The 8,640-nt window shown below is 39.1% G+C and overlaps 1 protein-coding gene across 1 annotated transcript in view; it reads right to left on the reverse strand.

Moving 5' to 3' along the window:
- The window catches only part of Dg (Dystroglycan), a 253,094-nt gene that overhangs the window by 199,264 nt on the left and 45,190 nt on the right, over positions 1–8,640 (reverse strand). Inside the window, exon 2 of the mRNA XM_076185188.1 lies at positions 6,603–6,658. The gene's annotated coding sequence lies outside the window, so the exon portion shown is untranslated. The remainder of the gene's footprint in view (positions 1–6,602; positions 6,659–8,640) is intronic.

The following is an 8,640-nucleotide window of genomic DNA, read 5'->3' on the forward strand; positions in this document are numbered from 1 at the left end:
CCATATACTCTTGATCTCCTTCGCACAGTTTTACAACTTCGTGGTTATCCTTTAATTTGTCATTTACTGTACATATCTGTAAAAGAGATTTGGTTGATCCTTACATTTGTCTATAATATCTTTTTCATAATTTCTTTTTTTCTTTCCTGCTTATATTCACATATTCGTTCCTAGTTTTATATATGTTTGCCATTTAGATGTTTTTTTTTTTTCTCTTTTCCATCTTTTCCAGGCTTTGTCTGTTCTGTCTTTAGCCTCACTGCACCTTTTGTTATACCAACACTTTATATATCTTTTTGCTTCTTCTTTGGTATATATATATATATATATATATATATATATATATATATATATATATATATATATATATATATATATCAGTTCCTCCCTTGTACTTTTCTTTAAATATTTTCCATTTGTCTTCCATCTTTGTTTCCTGTTTGGAGAATTTATCCCAGTTTGTATTTTGGATTTTTTTTTTTTCTTATTTTCACAAAATCCGTTTTGTTGTACATTGATCTTCCTTCTCTATGTTTATCATTCCTTCCTACATTATTTTGTTTTCTTAATTCAAACTCTATTAGTAACACTTTACCAACACTTTATATCTCTTTTTGCTTCTTCTTTGGTATATATATATATATATATATATATATCAGTTCCTCCCTTGTACTTTTCTTTAAATATTTTCCATTTGTCTTCCATCTTTGTTTCCTGTTTGGAGATTTTATCCCAGTTTGTATTTTGGATTTTTTTTTTTCTTATTTTCACAAAATCCGTTTTGTTGTACATTGATCTTCCTTCTCTATGTTTATCATTCCTTCCTACATTGTTTTGTTTTCTTAATTCAAACTCTATTAGTATATGGTCACTCCAATTGGTGTTTTATACTCCATTTTGTTCACGATATCTGGTTCAGAAGTTAATATTAAGTCTAATTTCGACGGTTCCTCATTATTTCTATATTACTTTCCTTAACCCATTGTGTTAAGGTGTATTCAATGGTCATATCCAGTAGAATGTTGCTCCAAAGTTCTCCTCCCCCTTTTACTATAATTTCTTCCCAGATTATATCCTTTGCATTAAAGTCACCCATAATTACTATTTCCACCCTCTTTCAGTAACTCATTTAGCACACTGTGTCTTCCAGTAATTTAGAATGATCATTATCAGACCAAGCCTGTGTTTTTGGTGGCACATACACTGCTACAAATTTTCTGCTTTTCATATTTTTGTTTACAGTTTCAATCATAATTAATTCCACATTATCTTTGCCTTCATTTATCTTTGTCACATTTAAACAATGTTTGGTCAATATCATGACACCTCCTCCCTGCTTGTCTGTTCTATTTTTCGCTCAGTGGTTGTATAGACCTTGTCCCACTATACTTGTTGATAGAGGTCCTTTCAGTTTTGTTTCCACAATTCCCATAATGGCAGGTTTCTTTTTTTCTAGATAATCGTTTAGTTCATTAATTCTAGAGATCATACCATCGATATTTGTGTATGTCACTTTTAGTTTCGTATTTTCTTTTCTATTTTGGCTTAAGTTTCCATTTTTCTGATGTACAATTTTTTCAGTCTCTAGTCCAGTACTCTCTCTCTCTCTCTCTCTCTCTCTCAAAAAAAAAAAATAAATAAATAAAGAAAAAAAAATCCTTTCCGTCTCTGTTCTTTTCTCACTTCTATCATTTGCTTTTATTCCGAGAGCCTTTTTCCTCATCACTCATTTCCTTTTTTATCCATATGTTTGAATTTCTCGCTGTTTGCTAATTTGACCGCTTTCGATAATACCTCCTCGGCTATCATTTGAGTTCTTAGTTTTATTTTCAGAGGTCTATGTTGTTTTTCTTTTGAATATTTGCCTATCCTGTGAATTTCGTCAATTTATTTATCAAAATTTTGCCCTTCGTCCTGTATTTCTTTCAAAATTTCCTTAGCTACTTCCTTTTCCTCCTTTCCTCTCTGGTATTTATTCATATCATGTTTTTCCTGGATACCATGGACCACAGTGCATTTACCTTTGTCGACTGTATCTCTCACCCAGCTTTCCTTTTCTTTAATTACTTTTATAACTGTCTCTTTTGTATTTTCCTTCATCTGCTTTTGTAGTATTTCTCCAAATGATTTTTTTTTCCTGTTCTTGTTTCCATTGTTTTTTTGTTTTTTGTTTTTTTTCATTGAGGTCTGTTTCTTTAATTGACTCTTCCACCTTTCCGGTCACTACCTGTAATTGTTCTTTAACCTCCTTTTTCAGTTCTTCATTTTTATTTTTGTCCTCATTTTTTATTCTTTCGTTTTCTCTTTTGAGGATATCAATTTCGCTCTTTAGGTCACTCAACTCTCTAATCGTTTGCTCGTTACTCTTACGCAAGGTAATCAATTACATAAGTATAGCTCAGTAGTCCAATTTTAAATCTATGATTTCTTTCAATAATTCGTTTATTTCGCGATTTCTTGATGCATTACTATATCTAGCTTCTCTATCTATATCTAAGCTTTTACCTATTTCTCCTGGATTTCTTTGAAAACCTGAAAACCTGTTGTTTTCCCACCTTTGGTTTATCCTTGGAGCGTCAATTAATTTTTTTTTTTTTTTTTTTTTTGGATGACACCTCTTGGAGATTCCACCGTATTCATGTCCAGGCCTCTCTTCGTAGGTTCGTTTAATATTTTCGTCTTTTTCTTTTTCCATTGTGCCAACTATACTTATTTCAAGAACTGGATTTTACCTTATCGGTCACACGAGAAACATAGCTTATACATCCCGCACAATAACTTGTGTGTGTGTGTGTGTGTGTGTGTGTGTGTGTGTGTGTGTGTGTGTGTGTGTGTGTGTGTGTGTGTGTGTGTGTGTGTGTGTGTGTGTGTATGCGTGTCTGTGTGTGTGCACGCGCAGATGACAAGTACGACATTGTTTGCAGCAAAAGCAACGCCTGCACTTCAAAGCTCCTTATCACTCGTGTAAAAACGCTTCAAGCGAGGAAAAAAAACATAAAAACAGATTTCGGCGAGTTTTAATAAGACTTCATTCAGCTTTGAGGAGCCAAAGTCCCGTAAAGAGTTCAACAACTACCTTATGGCAGAGCGTCTTACTCAACGCTTCGGTATGTACGAGTAGTGACGGTGACGTAATGTGTAGTGACGTTGCAAGAGTGACTTGGTGTGTTTGTGACGTAGCACATTTGTGAGGTGATATGTTTGTTACAACCATGGTATCAGTGAAGCTACATTATCACAAAAGTGGCTTAGTTGCAGTCCGTCATAGACCCAACACTGGCATCTCAGCACAACACCAACAGCATTAACAATAACAAAATAAAACTAGAAATATACCAAATACAGGACCCTCGCGACCATTGAAATAGTTCGTGTGTGACAGTCGTTAATGTTCCGAGCGCGCTGTGAATGTTCTTCGATTTTTTGGCCCAACGAAGTACGGAAAAGAAGAAAAGTAAGAAACCATATTTCAACCCGCATAGCGTTCACGTCACAATACTCGTGCGTGCGCTTCGCGCGAAACCAAAAATATTCAATCAGAAACCCTCCCTGCGTGAGGAAAATAAACTAGTTAATAAACAAACAAACAAAAAAATCAGAAGTCGAAAGGGCGTCCCACTACCTCAAGATACGTTAGCCAACGTCAGAAAATACTGATCTAACATTTAAGTTTTAAGCTGCCTTAAATATTGGCTCAGAACATGGTGATCTACCCAACCAACAGAGTAGAGAGTCTACAGCGGTTATGTACTAAACGTTAGCAATACCAGTTATGGGCACGCCCCTCGAAACTGAGAACTCCCCCAGTTTCCTGGTGAAATGAGACACGACTTGGGGGGATAGTTGGTTGACTCACTGCTCTAGCCACTACGACCGTGACCCAAAGAGTACGACAATTTGGCCTCTCTTTCGCACCAAATCTTGGGTCACTGAAGAACTTCGTTTAGGCGATTTTATTCTGCTTGCAAGATCCCCCGGGTCTGAAAAGACTGCAATGCGTCTTGCAAACCACAAATGTTTGTGTCTCACGGCGTACATGTGCTGAGAACACATGTTTCGTACAACACACCCATTACTGTTTGGTCACAGGAAGACGTAGTTTTCCAGAGTCCAGGGTTCGAGTCTTGGTTGCGAAAGCCAAATAATTACTATAATTACTACCGTCGATATCACACATACACACACATTATAAAACACACAAGCACACACACATATTACTTGTTTATTTGTTTTGTTATCATTTGTCTATTTATTATTATTTGCTCGATTCTCATTTATTATTAGTTATATGTCAATTTATTATTTACTATTTACCTGTTTGTTTATTATCTAACTATACCTATGCATTTATGTATTTTATCATTTACATTATTATATATATTTTTAATTTATTTATCATTATGATTTTTTTTCGCATCCGACCTAGATATGGACCAAAAAGGTCTCCTGTGGGCATGCTCCGCCTTTGTAATATATATATATATATATATATATATATATATATATATATATATAAATAATGACTACTCCTTTACCACAAACTTTTTTCCCCTCTTTAAGTATTCTGTCAACATAGTTATGCTACTACTGCCCCAGTACTCTTGACCAAATTCTCTAGCCCACTATCCTTCCCAAACATTCTTTCCCCCCCAACCCTCTCTCTCTCTCTCACCTTCTCCCTCCCTGACTCGTTCTCCCTTCTTCCACCCTTAATTCTTCCAACCACGCTCATATACTCGCTCATTCTCTCTTTCTCTCTCTTCCTCCCTGAATCGTTCTCCCTCCTTTCACTCTTAATTCTTCCAACCACATTCATTCTTTTTCTCTCTCCTACTTTCCCCAATGTAAACCAGTAAGCAACAAAATTCGCTTCGATAAATCCTCCAACTTTGTGCAAATGTAACAGCAATATCAAAGACGTTATTGGCCCTCTCTTCCTTTTCTTGCTCATTTCCTGTTCCCACTGTCGACAAAATATTTATTCAAACAAGAACCTGAGGGTTCTAGTCAGTGATATCCTTATGGACCTGAGTCAAATACATTTTTTTATGATTAAAGAATATCCCCTATCCTCAAAGCGGATTTTTTTTTTATTAAACTCGATTTTTTTCTTTTGACTTTTCATGCTCTCCTTTAAGTAATTTTTTACCACCTCTCGCAACTCCACCTCTTCAACGCGAGTTCCCCCTAGTCGCCCGCAGTCAAGTGTCATTGGGGCGACAAGAGAGCCTTCTAGGAGACTAATTCTGAACTAAACATTGTCAACCCAGTGCCGGTTGGGCCCTTCTAGACTTGAAAGCTACTGAGATCGTCTTACACTTAGCCTAAGCATAAAACGAGACGCAGGCGACGCAGCACAGAGCAAAGGCAGCATACTTCCTGTTGCTCAGCTGAAGTGCAGTTTGAACTTGTCTCTCATTTGAAATGCTCCTAGATGTACTACTTCACCATTTGAAGTGAGAGACAAGCTCAAACTATATTTCAATTCAGCAACAGGAAGTCTGCTTTTGCTGTGCTGTGTCGCCTGTGTCACCTGCGTATCAGCTTGCGTGGGCCTGCGCACGGCTTCATCTGCAGTGTGACTCCACAGCAAAGGGCAATATGTAAAAGGCTGGTAGAAATAGATAGAAAGAGGTGTAGATAACGAGTGTTATATCTTTATAGTTTATGAATTTACAAACACAATACCCAAAGGCGAGAAGGCGAGGATTGTATGTGTTTTGCTTACTACTTGTAAACTAAGCTATGCAGAGATTCCAGACTGCCTAAGTAAATAATATTGCATATATATTTGTAACAACGAATCTGATTGAAGAAAGGGTGGAGAATATTCAACTGGCTCACGATTGTAAGACCACGCCCTAAGGGGAGGATCTTAAATATAAAGTTAAAGATCATTGGACTAAAGAAATTATGACGTCACCTCAGAACTTACCTAGGACCTATCAATGTGTGTTTTTACGGGATTCATAAATCATACTTTGAGAAGCACCTCGTGTAACCGGTATTCAAGAAAAGAAAATCTACACACATTTCATTTCCCTTTGTCTGAAGTACACTATATGGAAATTGAAAAAGAGGAATACTTGTGAACTAAGACAGAAAAAGAAGTGACAAGAGAAAAGTGGGTGAAAGTGAAGAAAGGGGAAGTGACTGTGGTGAAAATTTAAGAGACGTACCAAACGAAAGTAACAGCATGAGAGTGGCGGACGAGACAATATCTATTACTACAATATCCGTAGGTACGAATTATACAATGTCCCTCGGCAACAGTTACTGTATACAATATCTAAAGCTACAAGACACTTATCTTCTACACCACACACTCTTCGTTAAATTTTAATGTGATGATGCCCTTCACCTAGGCTGGGCTAGAATGAATGCTTCCATGGGCGCCACACGTACCCACGGGTCGATACCGTGTGCTCCCTGAGCTAATAAAAACCAACCGGCGTTAACCAAAATAAAGTCAATGCGTGACATTGAGGAAAAAGGGTTATTCAAGACAGTTTTAAAATGACCATACTAGAGAGAGAGATAGATAGATAGATAGAGAGAGAGATAGAGATAGAAACTACCCAACCAACCACGGCGTACTTTACCTACTTGGTCGGTATTTCGCCCACACTCACACGACGCCTGAGGACACTTAACCAACCTGCAAGAAGAAAAGTAGATTAAGATTTGTTCAACCTTGAATACTCTCGAGGAACAATTCTAGAGGACTACCCTCATACTTGACCTCGCTGCTTTCCTGACCTCAAAGACGAGGTGACGGTGGAGGGGCGATGCATAAAACGATTTCGTGGGCGAGGGGAAGCGGGAGGGGGGATTTCGAGGACGAGCGGTGGGGGAGGGGGGGGACGCTGATGAATTGACAACCTCAACAAGATGAAAAATGAGAACATGGCACTGTAAAATAAAACGAAGAAAATTATGGAGAAGATAAAGAAGGAAAGACGAAACACCTAAATGGAGTGAAAAGGAAAAAAATGAATGACAGAGATAAAATATATAATGAATAAACAAATAATGACCGAAGTTTGGAGGCTGTGGTAAATTGGCAACGCAACTTAGCATGAAAATAACAATTTCACAGCTGAAAAATACACCAAGTTCATCAAACTACTTTGGTGGGGGGGGTCGGGTTAGGGGTAGTTAGGCGGGGATGGGTATTGAAGGAAGCAATATTACTGTAAAATTCATTGCATCACTCAAAGGCGAAATCGAAGCGGAACTACCGGGCAGATTCCCGATTCATTCCCGATGTCTCCAATCCAGGTGTGACTTGTATGACGTTCCGCTCACTCCAAGGAGTTCACGAAAGAAAATTACATAAGAGCTGACATAAGAAGGTGTTTACATAGTAAGACCTAGGTGTGGTGCGCACGCACGCACGCACACACACACACCTACACAGTGCACACACACACACACACTATATATATATATATATATATAATATACATATATATATTACATATATATATATATATATATATACATACAGAAATGTGGTCATAAATGGAAGCATGCACTCACACACACATAAAAATAAATCACCGCATGTATATATGTATACACAGGTGCATACACAGACATTCATCACACCATACAAAAACCAAAGACAACAAAGGCAATGTACCACGTTGGCGTCCTCCGCGTACCCCATCCATCTGCCAAACTGGCCGAGAATGGATGCGCCGTGATGAACAGGGACCCAAAAAGGGCCCTGCGAGACTAAGCGGGGGCCCCTAACCACTGGGCGCGCCCCTGAGTGGGAAGAGGGGGGAGGGTCCCCGCTTTTTTTTTAATTTGGAAGTGAAGTATCACTCCCTCGGGCTTTGTTTGAGTCCGTGCGGTGGTGTTTATGTAAGACACACCTTGTGGAGAGAAGGTGGAATAGTGTAGCTAGTCAGAGGGGGGTAGGGGGCAGTAGAAAAAGAGGCTGCAACTGTTAGAGCGGCGGCGGACGCTCTAGTAGCTGACGGAGCTCATAGGGGCTTTGGAGACGGCAGAGGCGGCTCGCAAGACCTTCAGGGGGAGCCGGTGGTCCCCGTCTGAGGAAAGAGGGAGGTGGCGGGGCAATCGCTCGGGTAGTGGAGGAGGAGGTCGGCATTTTCTGCACGGCAGTGGTTGCTGCACCGGCGGTCTTCCATGGTGCTCTGGGGATTAAGTTTCCTGGAGCACGAGATACCATAATCACGGGGTCCCCGCCCGTGCTAAACCATTAGCATTATTTTGCGAGCATTACGTAGAGACAATCCCTCTTCCTCATTTTCTACTTCCTCCTCTTTCTGCTCTTCTTACTCCTTGTCCTCCTACTGCTCCTTTTCTTCCTCTTCCTCCTCGTTCTCATCCTCCTCCTCCTCCTGCTCTTCTTCCTCCTCCTCCTACCCCTCCTTTTCCTTCTCATATTCTTCATACTGCTCTTTTTCCTACTCTTCATTTTCCTCCTCCTCCTCCTATTCTTCCTAGTGTTCCTCCAGCTGGGTAATGTTATTAAGATTTTTTACTCTGTCTTATTACCACTATTAACATAATCATTAATGACATTATCACTAATAACTCTCCACCAAGCGGAGCCGGAGTCCTCCTCCTCCTCCTCTTCAAGTGTCAACCTCCGTTAGTCGTGTTCAC

This window comes from Oratosquilla oratoria, chromosome 5 (assembly GCF_046742065.1).
Source record: "Oratosquilla oratoria isolate Oo_2021 chromosome 5, ASM4674206v1, whole genome shotgun sequence".
Taxonomy (NCBI): Eukaryota; Metazoa; Arthropoda; class Malacostraca; order Stomatopoda; family Squillidae; genus Oratosquilla; species Oratosquilla oratoria.